The following is a 21,219-nucleotide window of genomic DNA, read 5'->3' on the forward strand; positions in this document are numbered from 1 at the left end:
CATTACATTACATGGCAATGCAATGCACAGTTGCTGAAGTTGAACCAAAATGAGCTTGTCATCTGGCTTCTGCAACTTTTAACATGAAAAATTCAATGAGGAGAAGAAAAGCAAAGCCAAAGAGTCCATCCCAAAATCCGACAAACAAGCAAAATGAACAAAAAGCATTGAATTCAATTCTTTCTGATTTTAGAAACTGCATTAAAGAAGGGGTGCACCGGTCCTGGAGATACTGCAATACCAGGTCAATGCGTGGAGTGGACAGAGCAAGCTCTTTTTCCATCTCCCTGTTCTAAAAATCCATTTAATATATGGTCCCCAGATAGGGGACGTATCAGATATTAAACTGATAAGAACAGATTTTTTTTTTTAATTTGGCTATCCCCCACATGGGGATAAAAACCGTTTATTTAAAATTTAACAAATTACAGAAATAAAACCATTACATCCACATTACACTTTCGGGACTTCAAAGAAAAATAAAATTCCATCACAGCAAATATTACAAGACTTCAAATATTCCATAGGTTAAAAAGCCATTTGCCTGCCAACGTTACATTCTTTTTCCTGTCCAATAAATAGTATATGTACATTTCACTTTTACAAAAGGCTAAAACATCATCTACTGGTAACATTTCATGTTTAAAAACAGCAATATTTCTAGCATTCCAGAGCGCTATCTTGGCACAATTCACTATCTTCCACGCCATTATTTTTTGGTCCATTGTTGGGCATTCCAGAAGACCATATAACACTGATGCAAAATTAAAGTCCTTGAGGTCCACCATTTTCTCCAGCAGGGGGATTAATCTTCTCCAGAACTCTTTAGCAAAAGCACAAGTCCATAAAAGATGCTTCACTGTCTCTTCTTCTTGACAACCTTCTCTTGGGCAGATGGCAGACCTCACAAAACCTCTTCTGTACTGGAATGCCCGGCAAGGAAGACAGTGGTGTGCGCAGCTCCAAGACATGTCTTTCTGTACATTAAAAAGATAAGGGGCGTTAATCATTTTCCATATGTGTACAGTTTTGTCATCATCATAACGTTCAATATCACACAACGTCACATCAGTACTAATTTGTTTGAGTAGTGTCTTGCTGTTACATAGATCCCCTGTCTGTTTCTTATTCAAATTAAAATCAAGAATAATTTTCTTTAAAATCTCATAATGTGCAGGTAGGTTAAAAGCATAAGGAGAGGATAAAACCGTTTCAAACCAACCAAACCTTCTCATGAGAAAACCAGTGTTAAAACGCATAAAATAGGAAAGGTAATTATCTTTAAAAAGGGTTTTAAAACAGAAACAGAAAAAATGTATTAAAAGAAACTTATCTAAAACAGGGAAATCTTTCCCACCTTTAACCTTTGGCTTTGTCACAATTTCTCTTTTGAGTTTCTCCATTTTTGAGCCCCAAAAAAAGGTAAAATATACTTTTGTAATTCGTTTCAACAAATTTGTAGGAGGGGGGAACACCAAACTAAGATATAACAGGATAGGTAATATCACCATTTTTACAATCAGAACTTTACCTTCCATTGACAGCTTTCTCATATTCCACATGCAGATTTTCTGATTAATTTTCTGTGCTGCCGCATCCCAGCTATTAAAACCATTATTAGATTCATTAAAAAAAACACCTAAAATAGTGATGGAATCTGTAACTGCAATTGGTACATCATGTAAACGCATCTGACGCGCCCCCTGGGACATATTCCTTTTTGAGGGGAATACCCGGCACCGGATCAGATGGGGGGTTGTAGTCTCCGAGCGGCTGTGACCCGGCCCGTGCCCAGGGCGTCAAGCTCAGTGTTATGTGGCAGTCCTTACTGATGTTACTAAAGTTCTTTTGTGTCGACTACGCCACCCGTTGTGATGCGGTCACTGTGGCCGCCGCTGCAGCAGGGTCCGCTGAGGCTGATGGTGGATGCGCAGCTTGGTGGGATAACCCCCAACGGGAGGGGTATAGCCTCAGAGGGGACAGGTGCAGAGGATGGGGGTTGTGGTGATGTAATGCAGACGGCAGTGAAGACAGAGTCGGGTTGTGCAGTTAAGGGTGTTTACTTACTGCAGATGTTGTACTGGTCACTCCAGCTGCTAGTGACCACCCGAGCCATGCTGCGTCCACCAGGTCCTGGATCCAGCCAACCCCCAAACAAGTCCGGAGCGTGGCCCTGAGCTCTCCCTCTGTCCTTTCTTCAGCCGTCCCCACCAGTGATCCACCTAGGTCCAGCTCCCTCGGGCCTTCTGTTGGGACACCCTTGGCCCTGGGTTCCCTGACCCTTCATGTGGTGTGCCTTCGGGGTGGATGTGATGGGTGACCGTGGCAGACGCTGCCCACGGTCTCCGGTCTCTGGCTAGGGTGTGTTTTCTGCCCCCACCAGCTTGGGTTCCGGTACCCTGTGCCGACTCCTCACCTGGTGCTTTAATTTGGGTTCTTGGGTCCTCTCTGTTTTCCCCTCTGGGTACTCCTTCTCTGCTCCCCTCTCACTCAGGGTCTCTCTCTTGCTGCAGGCTGACTTCCTCTCTGCTTGCTGTCTGCTCCTCTGCAGCTGTCTTGCTGTCTCCAAATGACTTGTTCTCTGCATCTGACTCTCTGCATCTGACCCTGATTCTAGTTGGTGCCCACCTTATATATCCCTCTATGTGTGAGCTCAGGTGACCAGCACCCAATGAGCTCCTATCTTTACCCAGGCTGCTCCCCCTATCTGCCCCTACACTACATGGGATGTACCACCCCCCTCCCACTCCAGCCAGGAACAGACTCGGTCGTACCTGCACATTTCTAAGTGGGAGTACCGTCGGCCTGTTCCTCGGAAATGGGATGTATGTAGGGCATGCAGCCTACCGAGCTCAGTTCCACACTCCATCCTTACCCGGGAGTGGAATATCACACCTCTGGGTTGAGGTGCAATACCCCTGTAGCAGCCGAATCCTCAGGGTGCTACATTCCCCCCTGGTAAATCACAGCACGTCCTCGGGCTGTAAGACATAAAACACCAAAAACATACATTTTTTTTTTTTTCATAAACATATAAAACATATAAAACATTATATATATAAAATTTTTCATATAAACATTCTCGTCGTCTCTTGTTTCAGGTTCCTCCTCCGGACACTGTGCAACGTGTGTCCGGGAAAAGTGCGACAGTCTCTTAGAAAAACTGGTTTTTCCTATAAAACCGGTAGGGGGCGCTTTAGGAAGCGCAACTATATACAGGGGAAGTTGGCCGCTCTCAGTCCTCGGCCAGGTAAAGGGAAGGGAATGGCTGCTCACAGTCCTCAGCCTGGTATGGATACGGGATCAAGGGTTAAACGGGTAAACTGTTCACTGGTCCCAACGGGGACTATTTTTGCAGCAACGGTTCACTGTGCCCCGACAGGCAACTATATACAGTCTCTACTCCCGTCCTCAACGACGGCTCCCTCCTGCTTTTTCTTGGTGATACGGTGTTGCTTCAGACCCATCCGGGTCCTCTGGCTCCTCCTCCCCGTACCGCAACTCCTCCTCCGTCAAACGGTGTACGTGGAGGGCGTAAGGTCCTTTGGCACACTTGTGCCGGGTGAAAGTGACTTCGTCTCCGACATAGAGGTCACGGCCTTTGTGACCTTCCGGCAGGTGGGACTCGACGTCTCTGCGGGTCACAAAAACGTCACCGCGGTTGTTACAGTCCCGAATAAAGCCCCACCCATGCTGCGGGTTGAACTTTATCACCGTCCCGATGGTGCGGGGACAGTGCGCTGCACGGGGGTTCCTCCTAGTCCGGCTCTTCTGCTCCGCGCTCTGGATTTGGGCCTGTTGTTCTCTGACCCGCCTCTCCTCCCGTTCTCTCGCAAACTCTGCTAGCTGCTGACGGCAACACTCAGTACGCTCAGCTGCGGCTGCCCGAGTTTCTCCGGTGAACCCCATCAAATCTTCTCCCGTGGGGTCCCACACGAATTGGGCTTCTTCTAGAGGAGGGGAGACCCGAGTCACGGGCTTCGGAGCCGGGATCAGGGGCTCACACAAGGGCCCTAGTCTCTGTTACCGCTCCAGCTCACAAAACTCCTCGGGCCAGATAAAGGGACGCCCGTCCGGCCATGTGAGCTGGCTGAAGAGGTCCTTTCCCAAACTCGGCACCCTTGGTTTTACGGGCGCGGGCGCGGTGGTGGTGGCGCCCGGGTTGCCCAGGCCTTGCGGCCAGGCCTGGGGCACCTGGAAGGTGAAGGGCACCGTTAATACGGCGGCGCCCTGGGCTACCTGGCCTTGCGACCAGGCCGGAGGCTCCGCGGAGGTAGGGGGCGCTGTTGGTGATGCGGGGCCCGGGAGTACTGGGCCTTGCGACCAGGCCGGAGGCTCTTCCTGCTTGGTCACGCTCCGGGTCGGTGCGTGTGACGTCACAGGGGTCGCGGCGGCGGCTTCCGGTCGGGGCCTAGTCATTAGCGGTGACATGGCGGTTACAGGCACGGACGGGGGACTTTCGGGCTCTGCGACGGGGAACCGGGGCAGGTGGGCGGTCTCTCGGTATGGGGTATAAGCGTCCCCTTTACCTGCCTTCATACGTTCGGCTCCCTTCTCAGCGCCGTCTCCGACCTTGGGTCCTCCCGCGTCATCCGTAGAGGCAGTTGGTGTCCTCTCCCAGGGGAGCGTGCTCCGTGGACGGGTTCCAGCTTGCTGGGCCATCTCCCGGCTCCACTCCGCCAGTATCTCACGCTGTACCCGGGCCATCCTCCTTGCGAGGCCCTCCAGGGCAGTCTGTGCACACTCCCGGTCTCGGGGGAGCTGTGCAAGGACCTCCACTAGGCCTAGTGGGGTCGTGGTGTCCAGCAGGCTCCTGACCAACGGGTCGGTGCTGCTCTGCTCTTCTTCCAGCAGGCTCCTGGCCAGCGGGCCGGTGCTGCTCTGCTCTCTGGACATCTCCGGGTAAGCTTCTCTGCTACTCCTCGTTAGACTTCTTGCCTCCGGGTGCGCTCGCTCCAGACTGCTCCAGGCGACACCCATCTTTTCTCTTCTCTTTCGTCTCCTCCCACTTCGAGGGCGGTCCTGGGGCAACTCGGTGACTGTCAGCTCCAGGGGTAGTTCTTTCACGCTGACAGACACCTCTAGCATCACAGTCTCTGTTGGTGGGGGCGGTTTCCACTTTTGGCGCCATTTTCTGTCCTCGCCCACGATGGGAGGCGGCCTCCCGCCCTCCTTTGGCACGCCCATAATGGCGTCCGCTGCTCTTCCAAGGCGGGAAATCTGCGGTTTTGGCGGGAAGCGTCGCCCAGTGGCGGGAAACTCTGCAGATGGCGGGAACAAGCTGGAAATGGCGGACAATCGGCGGGAAACGACTGGTGATGGAGTCCGATGGCGTGGACCCTCCGGAACCGGCGGGAGACTTCTTTCTGAGGTAAACTTGCACTTTTCTTCAGGCACGCAGTACCCGGGTGCTGCGGGCACGTAATCCTGCCGACTACGCCAAAGTTGACGCGCCCCCTGGGACATATTCCTTTTTGAGGGGAATACCCGGCACCGGATCAGATGGGGGGTTGTAGTCTCCGAGCGGCTGTGACCCGGCCCGTGCCAAGGGCGTCAAGCTCAGTGTTATGTGGCAGTCCTTACTGATGTTACTAAAGTTCTTTTGTGTCGACTACGCCACCCGTTGTGATGCGGTCACTGTGGCCGCCGCTGCAGCAGGGTCCGCTGAGGCTGATGGTGGATGCGCAGCTTGGTGGGATAACCCCCAACGGGAGGGGTATAGCCTCAGAGGGGACAGGTGCAGAGGATGGGGGTTGTGGTGATGTAATGCAGACGGCAGTGAAGACAGAGTCGGGTTGTGCAGTTAAGGGTGTTTACTTACTGCAGATGTTGTACTGGTCACTCCAGCTGCTAGTGACCACCCGAGCCGTGCTGCGTCCACCAGGTCCTGGATCCAGCCAACCCCCAAACAAGTCCGGAGCGTGGCCCTGAGCTCTCCCTCTGTCCTTTCTTCAGCCGTCCCCACCAGTGATCCACCTAGGTCCAGCTCCCTCGGGCCTTCTGTTGGGACACCCTTGGCCCTGGGTTCCCTGACCCTTCATGTGGTGTGCCTTCGGGGTGGATGTGATGGGTGACCGTGGCAGACGCTGCCCACGGTCTCCGGTCTCTGGCTGGGGAATGTTTTTACCCCCACCAGCTTGGGTTCCGGTACCCTTTTGCTGACTCCTCACCCGGTGCTCTAATTTGGGTTCTTGGGTCCCTTTAGTCTTCCCCCTCTGGGTCTTTCTCTGCTCCACTCTCTCTCTCTCCAGGGCTGCTGTTTCCTTCTCTCTGCCGATTTGTTCTCTGCATCAGACAGGCTCCTCTCCAACTGACTTGTTCTCTGCATCTGACTCTCTGCATCTGACCCTGATTCTAGTTGGTGCCCACCTTATATATCCCTCTATGTGTGAGCTCAGGTGACCAGCACCCAATGAGCTCCTATCTTTACCCAGGCTGCTCCCCCTATCTGCCCCTACACTACATGGGATGTACCACCCCCCTCCCACTCCAGCCAGGAACAGACTCGGTCGTACCTGCACATTTCTAAGTGGGAGTACCGTCGGCCTGTTCCTCGGAAATGGGATGTATGTAGTGCATGCAGCCTACCGAGCTCAGTTCCACACTCCATCCTTACCCGGGAGTGGAATATCACACCTCTGGGTTGAGGTGCAATACCCCTGTAGCAGCCGAATCCTCAGGGTGCTACACATCCCCCCGACATTTAAAATATTACATTTAGTAAGATTAATTTTAAAACCGGAAACTGTACAAAAAGACTGAATTTGGCTTATCGTTTTTTGTATTGAAGGTACATCACATCCAAACACTGCTACATCATCCATATAGCTTACAACTTTAACTTGTAGACCGTTCCCTCCGGGTAAGGGTACTCCACATATTTGCTTATCCCGGCGTATTGTACATAAAAGGGGTTCTATAGCACATATAAAAAGCAGGGGGGACAAAGGGCAACCCTGCTTCACCCCTGATTTTAAAACTACCTCTTTTGTTTTAAAACCATTAACTAAAATCTTACTCGTACAATCATTATAAAAAGCTTTAAGAGACAATAAAAACCCACCCGGAATGCCCATTTTTTCTAAAACTTTAAAAAGATAAAAATGAGACACGCGGTCAAAAGCTTTCTCAAAATCCACCGCTAGGATTGACATCTTTGTCTTTCTGGTTTTTACATCTTCAATACAATCTTTCACCAGGTTTAAATTGTCCCAGATACTACGCCCAGGTACCCCGCATACCTGATTTGCATGAATTACTTTATGTTTCACCTTTTTCAACCGATTTGCACAGATCTTAGCCATAATTTTGTAATCACTATTTAAAAGAGTTATCGGCCTCCAGTTTTTAAGATCCGTTTTGTCACCTTTTTTGTATAGTAGTGATACCTCACCTTTCTTCCATGAGTTGAGTAAAACCTTATTATTAAAAACTTCGGAAAACAAATTAAACAAATCATCTTTTAAAATATCATAAAAACTTATATAAAACTCTATGGGGATACCATCAGGGCCCGGCACTTTACCATTTTTAAAACTCTTCATGGTTTCTAAAATCTCTTCCTCACATAGAGGTTGGGATAAAAAACTTTGGGCATCAGCATCTAGGGTGGACTTGATCTCCCCCAGGAAAGTGTGTATTAAATCATGGTCTACAGTTTTTACATTAAAAAGATCATTAAAATAGACATTTACCTTATCCAATATAACGTTGATATTATTATCTCCATCTATGTTATCAATTATTGTTTTCGCCTGTTTGTTTTTCTTAAAAAAATACCTGGAACAAGTCTCATCCTCTTCTACGTGTTTTACCTTTGAACGAAAAATCAGTTCTTTTCCTTTTTGTTCCAACCACTTTGAAATTTCTCCTTTAAGACTCAATATATCATTACCTACATCCAGACCATTGTCTTTGAATTTGTACAATGTCTGTAACCTGATATTAAGAAAATTATAGATCTCAAACTTTTCTTTAGCTTTTTGTATGCTTTTCTTTATAAAGAAATCTTTAATGCTTATTTTCATTCTATCCCACCAGGAGCTAAAAGAAATATTGGGGTTTTTCCTTTTTCTACAGTTTACATAAAACTCAATAAAATCCGATAAAATTTGTGGATCTTTTAAAAGGGACACATTCAATTTCCAAGATTTCTTACCACATTTCTTCTTTCCATTAATCCTCACTCTAAAAGATAAAACCTTGTGATCTGAGAGAATATTAGTTAAAACTTCACATTTCACTGGCAGTATTTTTTCTGAACCTAAAACAAAATCTATCCTGGAGCTACATGTAGAATTGCTCCAGGTGAAACCAGCGTCTATAGGGCTATCCTTGTTACATTCTTTATACACATCAGTTAATTTACAATCATTTATAATATTGCTTAACATTCCAGACGTTTTGTCATAATTTCTACTCACGGAACCGGAGCGTCGGCTTTCGCCTTTTAAAATACAATTAAAATCACCTGCCAGGATAAAAGGTTCAGAAATGTTAATAAATAAAGGTAAAATTTCCAGCATATCAGCCCTTTCATTTTTATCAGGTGACCCATAAAAATTTACAAACTGCCATCTTGTCCCATCAATAAAAGCCTTAACTAAAAGAATACGACCCGGTAAAATATCTTGGATAAAATCAATAGACACATTTCCCTTAAAAAGTATAGCTACCCCGGCTGATCCGGTTGCATTTGATCCAGACCAGACCGATGGACCATGTTTCCACTCTTCCTTATATTTTTTGTAAGAAATCTTATGAGGGATATGACATTCTTGTAAAAAGAAAACAGAAGCTGTAAAACAGGTTAAAAAATGTAAAACAGTAGCTCTTCTGGTCTTGGATCCTATGCCTCTCACATTGAGGGAAACACCACTAATGTCAGCCATCATAACAAATGGTTAGGAAGAAACAAAAACTGGACTTTACCTATCCGATGGACGGATCAGACCACTTGGACTTTCACCAACGCCCTCTTCTGAATCCACCGTTATCAAAGAGTCTTCATCATCGGAGAAGGAACATTCACTTAAATTAAGACCCGACGCTACTGGGGTGTAGCTCGGAAGGATATTGTGAGAAAGGTTACACTGGGTCTCCATAGGCTGACCATTTAGGTCCTCGTCAGGTGGGTCTCCGAGAGGCTCCGCACTCCCCTGCTGACCCGCAGAGGGTCGTAACACAGGGGCAGGCTGCACACATGGCGGAGCCTCAGAGTCCCCGGAGGCAGCCAGGTTCGGGGCCCCACCTGGGGCAGCAGAGCCCCGGGACCTCGGGATTCCAGAGTCTACACCCCCGTGAGGGGATGTATCCATCTCCTCCCTATTAGCCACCTCCACGGAACCATTCTTTTTCTTATTATGAGACCTCACCAAATGCCACGTACCGCCCTCGCTCTCGTGAGACCCAGTGGGAATTTTGGGCTCGGTGTCAGCCTTTTGGCGCTCTTTTTTGGCCTTACCGACCGCCCCTTTATGATCTTTCTCAGCCTTCCTTTTAGCCTCCTTATGGTCTTTCAGCCAGCTCCTGGGCTCCTGTGAGTTACCTGTCATTGACTCGGAGGGATTGTTACTAGTCGAAGCGCCCTTATCACCTCCCGAGGCTCCAGGTTGTTGTTCCTCCTCCTGAGGGGTGGTCTGATTGGCCCGTCCATTCCCGGATGTCTTGGACTTCTCCTTTTGTTTTTGTTCATCCTCTCTGAACCTGTGAGGGCAAGAAAAATAGAAATGACCAGGTGTCCGACAAAAAGAGCATTTTTTTTCATTTGGGCACTCCTTTGTGTCATGTTCAGTACTGGCACAATTTCTACAAGTGGCACAACTATCCTTAGAGTGCCCATAGAGACCACAATACCTACAGAAAAGTGGCATTCCTGAGAAAAAAAAATCCCCATTAGTTTGCCCTATTTTAAATCGAGCTGGAGGAAGTCTCCCACCTCCAGGGAATTTAGGGTCTCTTTCACATTTTACTAAAAACTTCCATTTTGAGGTCCAGATGTTAAACTCATTCAACACTTTCCCAATCAATTTCACACTTTTAAAATAAACTGACAAAAAGGAAATAACCTCTGGTGCTGTTATGAAGGGTGAGAAGATTTTCACAACCACCATCTTTACCTCATCCAGGACGTGCTCGATGATCTGAATCCCTTTTAGACCAGGGCTATTTTCTACCGACTTAACTCTGGACAAAACATCTTTGAAAATACCTTCGCCAGTAAAGGTTACATCATAATCTCCACGTCGAGGATAATCCTGGATAGAAAGGATTTCGTTGGTTCTGACGTGGAGCAGTTTCTCAAGCACGTCCTGGACTACATATCCCAGATTCCGCATATCGGAACCACCAGCCGTAAAGCGGACCCTTATGGTGTTCTTAAGCCTCGCATATAGAGGCACGAGGTTGGGGTCAACCTCCATGGTATGGCGCAACAAAATGCAAATTGCAACCGCCTGCAATCTGCGCCTTCAGAGCTTTGAGATAAAGCACCTGAAGGCTGGGGGATCGCTGCCCGTTACCCTAGGACTAATCCCTCTCCCTAATAGCAGCAGGCAGGTGAAGCCCACTGAAGTGGACGATCCTGCCAGGCCAAGGAGAGGGGTACCTGAGTGCCCTTCAACTGAAACCGCCTGCTGTGAAGCACTTGGTCTCAGCCAAAAGGCCGAGAAGCGATAACCAGATGAGCTTGTCATCTGGCTTCTGCAACTTTTAACATGAAAAATCCAATGAGGAGAAGAAAAGCAAAGCCAAAGAGTCCATCCCAAAATCCGACAAACAAGCAAAATGAACAAAAAGCATTGAATTCAATTCTTTCTGATTTTAGAAACTGCATTAAAGAAGGGGTGCACCGGTCCTGGAGATACTGCAATACCAGGTCAATGCGTGGAGTGGACAGAGCAAGCTCTTTTTCCATCTCCCTGTTCTAAAAATCCATTTAATATATGGTCCCCAGATAGGGGACGTATCAGATATTAAACTGATAAGAACAGATACTACACTTGATCTTAGCCAAAAGGCCGAGAAGCGATAACCAGAATTGGTTTCCGACTACGGTGCCACCCAAGGATTCTGAAAAGTCCATTTGTGGAGATGGCCACCTGGACTCCCGTTAAGAAGACATGCTGTCAACCTCTAGATTCCTTACATGCCTGCACTTTTCGGCTTGCTGCTGCTGCAATCCACGCGTTTTAGATCTGCATAACTCCACCTCTTTTAGCACAGTACCCTCAACCCCCGGCTGTTCCCACCCGCCTCAACACCGTTGGAAGGGAGGAGAACCAATTAAGGCGGGGGGGGGGTGGAACGAGCAGCTGTCTACCCTTAGCAGGAGGGTTGCTGATTAATTACCTCTCCTGCTGCTGCTGCTGGCTGTCCAGCAGCAGACTGAAGGTGGCTGCTGCTGTGCGCAGGTATATAAAGGCTCAGAGCCTATTATGACACGCGCAGCCAGCGTTCCATTGCCACATTCCGTCTACTGCAGGCGGGATACCTGGATGGCTGAATGTCACTGAGAAGCTCACAGAGACCGCCATAAGCAACAGTTTAAAAGAATGCCACAGACTAATCAACCAAACTTTTTGGGTTGGTTTCTCTTTTATAGTCTGCAGGCATTAAATGAAAGAAGTCAGTGTTCCAGCAGAGGGAGACAACGTTTCAGAAAAGGCATTGTAGCAAACCAAAAAAGAAATTTTAAGCGCAGCAGAGTAACCAGCTCACATACCTGTTAGCTCAGGTGAGTTTAAAAGGCTGCTGTTGATAACAAGGGCATTTGCTAAATAGATGGTGTGTGTGCAACAATATACTGAAAGGTCAATTATATTGTGCAGCTTATCTCACCACCTGTAGTTATTTAGGTGAAAGCTCCAAAATGCTTGCCTAATATGTCTGTTTATCCAAAAGGAAGTATAGAGGGAGAGCTAGATAGATAGCATTGCATTACATTACATTACATGGCAATGCAATGCACAGTTGCTGAAGTTGAACCAAAATGAGCTTGTCATCTGGCTTCTGCAACTTTTAACATGAAAAATCCAATGAGGAGAAGAAAAGCAAAGCCAAAGAGTCCATCCCAAAATCCGACAAACAAGCAAAATGAACAAAAAGCATTGAATTCAATTCTTTCTGATTTTAGAAACTGCATTAAAGAAGGGGTGCACCGGTCCTGGAGATACTGCAATACCAGGTCAATGCGTGGAGTGGACAGAGCAAGCTCTTTTTCCATCTCCCTGTTCTAAAAATCCATTTAATATATGGTCCCCAGATAGGGGACGTATCAGATATTAAACTGATAAGAACAGATACTACACTTGATCTTAGCCAAAAGGCCGAGAAGCGATAACCAGAATTGGTTTCCGACTACGGTGCCACCCAAGGATTCTGAAAAGTCCATTTGTGGAGATGGCCACCTGGACTCCCGTTAAGAAGACATGCTGTCAACCTCTAGATCCCTCACATGCCTGCACTTTTCGGCTTGCTGCTGCTGCAATCCACGCGTTTTAGATCTGCATAACTCCACCTCTTTTAGCACAGTACCCTCAACCCCCGGCTGTTCCCACCCGCCTCAACACCGTTGGAAGGGAGGAGAACCAATTAAGGCGGGGGGGGGGGTGGAACGAGCAGCTGTCTACCCTTAGCAGGAGGGTTGCTGATTAATTACCTCTCCTGCTGCTGCTGCTGCTGGCTGTCCAGCAGCAGACTGAAGGTGGCTGCTGCTGTGCGCAGGTATATAAAGGCTCAGAGCCTATTATGACACGCGCAGCCAGCGTTCCATTGCCACATTCCGTCTACTGCAGGCGGGATACCTGGATGGCTGAATGTCACTAAGAAGCTCACAGAGACCGCCATAAGCAGCAGTTTAAAAGAATGCCACAGACTAATCAACCAAACTTTTTGGGTTGGTTTCTCTTTTATAGTCTGCAGGCATTAAATGAAAGAAGTCAGTGTTCCAGCAGAGGGAGACAACGTTTCAGAAAAGGCATTGTAGCAAACCAAAAAAGAAATTTTAAGCGCAGCAGAGTAACCAGCTCACATACCTGTTAGCTCAGGTGAGTTTAAAAGGCTGCTGTTGATAACAAGGGCATTTGCTAAATAGATGGTGTGTGTGCAACAATATACTGAAAGGTCAATTATATTGTGCAGCTTATCTCACCACCTGTAGTTATTTAGGTGAAAGCTCCAAAATGCTTGCCTAATATGTCTGTTTATCCAAAAGGAAGTATAGAGGGAGAGCTAGATAGATAGCATTGCATTACATTACATTACATGGCAATGCAATGCACAGTTGCTGAAGTTGAACCAAAATGAGCTTGTCATCTGGCTTCTGCAACTTTTAACATGAAAAATCCAATGAGGAGAAGAAAAGCAAAGCCAAAGAGTCCATCCCAAAATCCGACAAACAAGCAAAATGAACAAAAAGCATTGAATTCAATTCTTTCTGATTTTAGAAACTGCATTAAAGAAGGGGTGCACCGGTCCTGGAGATACTGCAATACCAGGTCAATGCGTGGAGTGGACAGAGCAAGCTCTTTTTCCATCTCCCTGTTCTAAAAATCCATTTAATATATGGTCCCCAGATAGGGGACGTATCAGATATTAAACTGATAAGAACAGATACTACACTTGATCTTAGCCAAAAGGCCGAGAAGCGATAACCAGAATTGGTTTCCGACTACGGTGCCACCCAAGGATTCTGAAAAGTCCATTTGTGGAGATGGCCACCTGGACTCCCATTAAGAAGACATGCTGTCAACCTCTAGATCCCTCACATGCCTGCACTTTTCGGCTTGCTGCTGCTGCAATCCACGCGTTTTAGATCTGCATAACTCCACCTCTTTTAGCACAGTACCCTCAACCCCCGGCTGTTCCCACCCGCCTCAACACCGTTGGAAGGGAGGAGAACCAATTAAGGCGGGGGGGGGGTGGAACGAACAGCTGTCTACCCTTAGCAGGAGGGTTGCTGATTAATTACCTCTCCTGCTGCTGCTGCTGGCTGTCCAGCAGCAGACTGAAGGTGGCTGCTGCTGTGCGCAGGTATATAAAGGCTCAGAGCCTATTATGACACGCGCAGCCAGCGTTCCATTGCCACATTCCGTCTACTGCAGGCGGGATACCTGGATGGCTGAATGTCACTGAGAAGCTCACAGAGACCGCCATAAGCAACAGTTTAAAAGAATGCCACAGACTAATCAACCAAACTTTTTGGGTTAGTTTCTCTTTTATAGTCTGCAGGCATTAAATGAAAGAAGTCAGTGTTCCAGCAGAGGGAGACAACGTTTCAGAAAAGGCATTGTAGCAAACCAAAAAAGAAATTTTAAGCGCAGCAGAGTAACCAGCTCACATACCTGTTAGCTCAGGTGAGTTTAAAAGGCTGCTGTTGATAACAAGGGCATTTGCTAAATAGATGGTGTGTGTGCAACAATATACTGAAAGGTCAATTATATTGTGCAGCTTATCTCACCACCTGTAGTTATTTAGGTGAAAGCTCCAAAATGCTTGCCTAATATGTCTGTTTATCCAAAAGGAAGTATAGAGGGAGAGCTAGATTGATAGCATTGCATTACATTACATTACATGGCAATGCAATGCACAGTTGCTGAAGTTGAACCAAAATGAGCTTGTCATCTGGCTTCTGCAACTTTTAACATGAAAAATCCAATGAGGAGAAGAAAAGCAAAGCCAAAGAGTCCATCCCAAAATCCGACAAACAAGCAAAATGAACAAAAAGCATTGAATTCAATTCTTTCTGATTTTAGAAACTGCATTAAAGAAGGGGTGCACCGGTCCTGGAGATACTGCAATACCAGGTCAATGCGTGGAGTGGACAGAGCAAGCTCTTTTTCCATCTCCCTGTTCTAAAAATCCATTTAATATATGGTCCCCAGATAGGGGACGTATCAGATATTAAACTGATAAGAACAGATACTACACTTGATCTTAGCCAAAAGGCCGAGAAGCGATAACCAGAATTGGTTTCCGACTACGGTGCCACCCAAGGATTCTGAAAAGTCCATTTGTGGAGATGGCCACCTGGACTCCCGTTAAGAAGACATGCTGTCAACCTCTAGATCCCTCACATGCCTGCACTTTTCGGCTTGCTGCTGCTGCAATCCACGCGTTTTAGATCTGCATAACTCCACCTCTTTTAGCACAGTACCCTCAACCCCCGGCTGTTCCCACCCGCCTCAACACCGTTGGAAGGGAGGAGAACCAATTAAGGCGGGGGGGGGGGGTGGAACGAGCAGCTGTCTACCCTTAGCAGGAGGGTTGCTGATTAATTACCTCTCCTGCTGCTGCTGCTGCTGGCTGTCCAGCAGCAGACTGAAGGTGGCTGCTGCTGTGCGCAGGTATATAAAGGCTCAGAGATTATTATGACACGCGCAGCCAGCGTTCCATTGCCACATTCCGTCTACTGCAGGCGGGATACCTGGATGGCTGAATGTCACTGAGAAGCTCACAGAGACCGCCATAAGCAACAGTTTAAAAGAATGCCACAGACTAATCAACCAAACTTTTTGGGTTGGTTTCTCTTTTATAGTCTGCAGGCATTAAATGAAAGAAGTCAGTGTTCCAGCAGAGGGAGACAACGTTTCAGAAAAGGCATTGTAGCAAACCAAAAAAGAAATTTTAAGCGCAGCAGAGTAACCAGCTCACATACCTGTTAGCTCAGGTGAGTTTAAAAGGCTGCTGTTGATAACAAGGGCATTTGCTAAATAGATGGTGTGTGTGCAACAATATACTGAAAGGTCAATTATATTGTGCAGCTTATCTCACCACCTGTAGTTATTTAGGTGAAAGCTCCAAAATGCTTGCCTAATATGTCTGTTTATCCAAAAGGAAGTATAGAGGGAGAGCTAGATAGATAGCATTGCATTACATTACATTACATGGCAATGCAATGCACAGTTGCTGAAGTTGAACCAAAATGAGCTTGTCATCTGGCTTCTGCAACTTTTAACATGAAAAATCCAATGAGGAGAAGAAAAGCAAAGCCAAAGAGTCCATCCCAAAATCCGACAAACAAGCAAAATGAACAAAAAGCATTGAATTCAATTCTTTCTGATTTTAGAAACTGCATTAAAGAAGGGGTGCACCGGTCCTGGAGATACTGCAATACCAGGTCAATGCGTGGAGTGGACAGAGCAAGCTCTTTTTCCATCTCCCTGTTCTAAAAATCCATTTAATATATGGTCCCCAGATAGGGGACGTATCAGATATTAAACTGATAAGAACAGATACTACACTTGATCTTAGCCAAAAGGCCGAGAAGCGATAACCAGAATTGGTTTCCGACTACGGTGCCACCCAAGGATTCTGAAAAGTCCATTTGTGGAGATGGCCACCTGGACTCCCGTTAAGAAGACATGCTGTCAACCTCTAGATCCCTCACATGCCTGCACTTTTCGGCTTGCTGCTGCTGCAATCCACGCGTTTTAGATCTGCATAACTCCACCTCTTTTAGCACAGTACCCTCAACCCCCGGCTGTTCCCACCCGCCTCAACACCGTTGGAAGGGAGGAGAACCAATTAAGGCGGGGGGGGGTGGAACGAGCAGCTGTCTACCCTTAGCAGGAGGGTTGCTGATTAATTACCTCTCCTGCTGCTGCTGCTGCTGGCTGTCCAGCAGCAGACTGAAGGTGGCTGCTGCTGTGCGCAGGTATATAAAGGCTCAGAGCCTATTATGACACGCGCAGCCAGCGTTCCATTGCCACATTCCGTCTACTGCAGGCGGGATACCTGGATGGCTGAATGTCACTGAGAAGCTCACAGAGACTGCCATAAGCAACAGTTTAAAAGAATGCCACAGACTAATCAACCAAACTTTTTGGGTTGGTTTCTCTTTTATAGTCTGCAGGCATTAAATGAAAGAAGTCAGTGTTCCAGCAGAGGGAGACAACGTTTCAGAAAAGGCATTGTAGCAAACCAAAAAAGAAATTTTAAGCGCAGCAGAGTAACCAGCTCACATACCTGTTAGCTCAGGTGAGTTTAAAAGGCTGCTGTTGATAACAAGGGCATTTGCTAAATAGATGGTGTGTGTGCAACAATATACTGAAAGGTCAATTATATTGTGCAGCTTATCTCACCACCTGTAGTTATTTAGGTGAAAGCTCCAAAATGCTTGCCTAATATGTCTGTTTATCCAAAAGGAAGTATAGAGGGAGAGCTAGATAGATAGCATTGCATTACATTACATTACATGGCAATGCAATGCACAGTTGCTGAAGTTGAACCAAAATGAGCTTGTCATCTGGCTTCTGCAACTTTTAACATGAAAAATCCAATGAGGAGAAGAAAAGCAAAGCCAAAGAGTCCATCCCAAAATCCGACAAACAAGCAAAATGAACAAAAAGCATTGAATTCAATTCTTTCTGATTTTAGAAACTGCATTAAAGAAGGGGTGCACCGGTCCTGGAGATACTGCAATACCAGGTCAATGCGTGGAGTGGACAGAGCAAGCTCTTTTTCCATCTCCCTGTTCTAAAAATCCATTTAATATATGGTCCCCAGATAGGGGACGTATCAGATATTAAACTGATAAGAACAGATACTACACTTGATCTTAGCCAAAAGGCCGAGAAGCGATAACCAGAATTGGTTTCCGACTACGGTGCCACCCAAGGATTCTGAAAAGTCCATTTGTGGAGATGGCCACCTGGACTCCCGTTAAGAAGACATGCTGTCAACCTCTAGATCCCTCACATGCCTGCACTTTTCGGCTTGCTGCTGCTGCAATCCACGCGTTTTAGATCTGCATAACTCCACCTCTTTTAGCACAGTACCCTCAACCCCCGGCTGTTCCCACCCGCCTCAACACCATTGGAAGGGAGGAGAACCAATTAAGGCGGGGGGGGGTGGAACGAGCAGCTGTCTACCCTTAGCAGGAGGGTTGCTGATTAATTACCTCTCCTGCTGCTGCTGGCTGTCCAGCAGCAGACTGAAGGTGGCTGCTGCTGTGCGCAGGTATATAAAGGCTCAGAGCCTATTATGACACGCGCAGCCAGCGTTCCATTGCCACATTCCGTCTACTGCAGGCGGGATACCTGGATGGCTGAATGTCACTGAGAAGCTCACAGAGACCGCCATAAGCAACAGTTTAAAAGAATGCCACAGACTAATCAACCAAACTTTTTGGGTTGGTTTCTCTTTTATAGTCTGCAGGCATTAAATGAAAGAAGTCAGTGTTCCAGCAGAGGGAGACAACGTTTCAGAAAAGGCATTGTAGCAAACCAAAAAAGAAATTTTAAGCGCAGCAGAGTAACCAGCTCACATACCTGTTAGCTCAGGTGAGTTTAAAAGGCTGCTGTTGATAACAAGGGCATTTGCTAAATAGATGGTGTGTGTGCAACAATATACTGAAAGGTCAATTATATTGTGCAGCTTATCTCACCACCTGTAGTTATTTAGGTGAAAGCTCCAAAATGCTTGCCTAATATGTCTGTTTATCCAAAAGGAAGTATAGAGGGAGAGCTAGATAGATAGCATTGCATTACATTACATTACATGGCAATGCAATGCACAGTTGCTGAAGTTGAACCAAAATGAGCTTGTCATCTGGCTTCTGCAACTTTTAACATGAAAAATCCAATGAGGAGAAGAAAAGCAAAGCCAAAGAGTCCATCCCAAAATCCGACAAACAAGCAAAATGAACAAAAAGCATTGAATTCAATTCTTTCTGATTTTAGAAACTGCATTAAAGAAGGGGTGCACCGGTCCTGGAGATACTGCAATACCAGGTCAATGCGTGGAGTGGACAGAGCAAGCTCTTTTTCCATCTCCCTGTTCTAAAAATCCATTTAATATATGGTCCCCAGATAGGGGACGTATCAGATATTAAACTGATAAGAACAGATACTACACTTGATCTTAGCCAAAAGGCCGAGAAGCGATAACCAGAATTGGTTTCCGACTACGGTGCCACCCAAGGATTCTGAAAAGTCCATTTGTGGAGATGGCCACCTGGACTCCCGTTAAGAAGACATGCTGTCAACCTCTAGATCCCTCACATGCCTGCACTTTTCGGCTTGCTGCTGCTGCAATCCACGCGTTTTAGATCTGCATAACTCCACCTCTTTTAGCACAGTACCCTCAACCCCCGGCTGTTCCCACCCGCCTCAACACCGTTGGAAGGGAGGAGAACCAATTAAGGCGGGGGGGGGGTGGAACGAGCAGCTGTCTACCCTTAGCAGGAGGGTTGCTGATTAATTACGTCTCCTGCTGCTGCTGCTGCTGGCTGTCCAGCAGCAGACTGAAGGTGGCTGCTGCTGTGCGCAGGTATATAAAGGCTCAGAGCCTATTATGACACGCGCAGCCAGCGTTCCATTGCCACATTCCGTCTACTGCAGGCGGGATACCTGGATGGCTGAATGTCACTGAGAAGCTCACAGAGACCGCCATAAGCAACAGTTTAAAAGAATGCCACAGACTAATCAACCAAACTTTTTGGGTTGGTTTCTCTTTTATAGTCTGCAGGCATTAAATGAAAGAAGTCAGTGTTCCAGCAGAGGGAGACAATATTTCAGAAAAGGCATTGTAGCAAACCAAAAAAGAAATTTTAAGCGCAGCAGAGTAACCAGCTCACATACCTGTTAGCTCAGGTGAGTTTAAAAGGCTGCTGTTGATAACAAGGGCATTTGCTAAATAGATGGTGTGTGTGCAACAATATACTGAAAGGTCAATTATATTGTGCAGCTTATCTCACCACCTGTAGTTATTTAGGTGAAAGCTCCAAAATGCTTGCCTAATATGTCTGTTTATCCAAAAGGAAGTATAGAGGGAGAGCTAGATAGATAGCATTGCATTACATTACATTACATGGCAATGCAATGCACAGTTGCTGAAGTTGAACCAAAATGAGCTTGTCATCTGGCTTCTGCAACTTTTAACATGAAAAATCCAATGAGGAGAAGAAAAGCAAAGCCAAAGAGTCCATCCCAAAATCCGACAAACAAGCAAAATGAACAAAAAGCATTGAATTCAATTCTTTCTGATTTTAGAAACTGCATTAAAGAAGGGGTGCACCGGTCCTGGAGATACTGCAATACCAGGTCAATGCGTGGAGTGGACAGAGCAAGCTCTTTTTCCATCTCCCTGTTCTAAAAATCCATTTAATATATGGTCCCCAGATAGGGGACGTATCAGATATTAAACTGATAAGAACAGATTTTTTTTTTAATTTGGCTATCCCCTGCAGAGGGATAAAACCGTTTATTAAAACTTTAACAAATTACAAGCATAATTAAACAAATACCAAACGTTAAAAGACAAATGAAATTTACAAAACAAAAAAATACAAAGATTTTAAATAATTAGGTTCCATTGGTCAACAAGCCATTTTTTGGAAATATGTACATTCTTCTTTTTGTCAATTAAATAATAAGTATACATTTCACATAAACATAAACTTAAAACATCATTCACTGATAAAACATCTTGTTTAAAAATAGCAATGTTGCGCGCTTTCCAGAGAGATGACTTGGCGCAGTTCACTGTCTTCCAAGCCATTGTGTACTGGTCCATTGTGGGGCATTCCATAAGTCCGTATAGCACAGTTTTATATGTAAAGTCCTTGAGGTCTGCCACCCTTTCCAGTAGGGGGAGCAGTCTTCTCCAGAAATCCTTTGCAAAATTACATGTCCATAATAGATGTTCCACCGTTTCCTCGTCTTGGCATCCGGCTCTTGGGCAGATGGCAGACCTCACAAATCCTCTTCTGTATTGGAATGCCCGGCAAGGAAGACAGCGGTGCATGCAACTCCAAGCCAGATCTCTCTGTTCATTAAAAAGATAAAAAACGTTAATCATTTTCCAGATAGACATAGATTTGTCATCATCATATCTGTCAACATTACATATTTCCTCACTTTTACGTATTTCTTTAATTAGTTTCTTACTATTTCTTAATTCCTCTATTTTCTTAGTCCCTAAATTAAAATCGGACACTATTTTCCTTAAAATCTCATAATGCGTCGACAAATTAAAAGCATGGGGCACAGATATATTAACTTCATACCATCCAAACTTTCTCATAAAAAATCCTGTATTAAAACGCATAAAAAAGGACCAATAGTGATTCTTAAAAAGGGCATTAAAACAGTAAACGAACAGATGGATTAAAAGAAACCTATTAAAATCTGGAAAATCTTTACCACCTTTTACTTTTGATTTCATCACGATTTCTCTTTTCAGCTTTTCCATTTTTGAGTTCCAAAAGAAGGTAAAACA

The 21,219-nt window shown here is 46.1% G+C and overlaps 9 non-coding genes across 9 annotated transcripts; all 9 read right to left on the reverse strand.

Annotated features, from left to right (window-relative positions):
- Positions 1-207: 207 nt before the first annotated feature.
- On the reverse strand, positions 208-397 carry LOC141218356 (U2 spliceosomal RNA). The gene has a single exon (XR_012287106.1). It is a non-coding gene; the product is annotated as a U2 spliceosomal RNA (small nuclear RNA).
- A 10,442-nt stretch (positions 398-10,839) lies between these two features.
- LOC141218808 (U2 spliceosomal RNA) lies at positions 10,840-11,030 on the reverse strand. The gene has a single exon (XR_012287496.1). It is a non-coding gene; the product is annotated as a U2 spliceosomal RNA (small nuclear RNA).
- Positions 11,031-12,147: 1,117 nt separating this feature from the next.
- Positions 12,148-12,338, reverse strand: LOC141218809 (U2 spliceosomal RNA). Its single transcript, XR_012287498.1, has one exon. It is a non-coding gene; the product is annotated as a U2 spliceosomal RNA (small nuclear RNA).
- A 1,121-nt stretch (positions 12,339-13,459) lies between these two features.
- Positions 13,460-13,650, reverse strand: LOC141218811 (U2 spliceosomal RNA). The gene has a single exon (XR_012287500.1). It is a non-coding gene; the product is annotated as a U2 spliceosomal RNA (small nuclear RNA).
- A 1,117-nt stretch (positions 13,651-14,767) lies between these two features.
- LOC141218812 (U2 spliceosomal RNA) lies at positions 14,768-14,958 on the reverse strand. Its single transcript, XR_012287501.1, has one exon. It is a non-coding gene; the product is annotated as a U2 spliceosomal RNA (small nuclear RNA).
- Positions 14,959-16,080: 1,122 nt separating this feature from the next.
- On the reverse strand, positions 16,081-16,271 carry LOC141218813 (U2 spliceosomal RNA). The gene has a single exon (XR_012287502.1). It is a non-coding gene; the product is annotated as a U2 spliceosomal RNA (small nuclear RNA).
- Positions 16,272-17,390: 1,119 nt separating this feature from the next.
- On the reverse strand, positions 17,391-17,581 carry LOC141218814 (U2 spliceosomal RNA). The gene has a single exon (XR_012287503.1). It is a non-coding gene; the product is annotated as a U2 spliceosomal RNA (small nuclear RNA).
- A 1,113-nt stretch (positions 17,582-18,694) lies between these two features.
- On the reverse strand, positions 18,695-18,885 carry LOC141218816 (U2 spliceosomal RNA). The gene has a single exon (XR_012287504.1). It is a non-coding gene; the product is annotated as a U2 spliceosomal RNA (small nuclear RNA).
- A 1,120-nt stretch (positions 18,886-20,005) lies between these two features.
- On the reverse strand, positions 20,006-20,194 carry LOC141218347 (U2 spliceosomal RNA). The gene has a single exon (XR_012287098.1). It is a non-coding gene; the product is annotated as a U2 spliceosomal RNA (small nuclear RNA).
- Between the last annotated feature and the right edge of the window lie 1,025 nt (positions 20,195-21,219).

This window comes from Phyllobates terribilis, unplaced genomic scaffold, assembly GCF_046119375.1.
Source record: "Phyllobates terribilis strain yellow unplaced genomic scaffold, ASM4611937v1 Scaffold_249__1_contigs__length_2872098, whole genome shotgun sequence".
NCBI lineage: Eukaryota > Metazoa > Chordata > Amphibia > Anura > Dendrobatidae > Phyllobates > Phyllobates terribilis.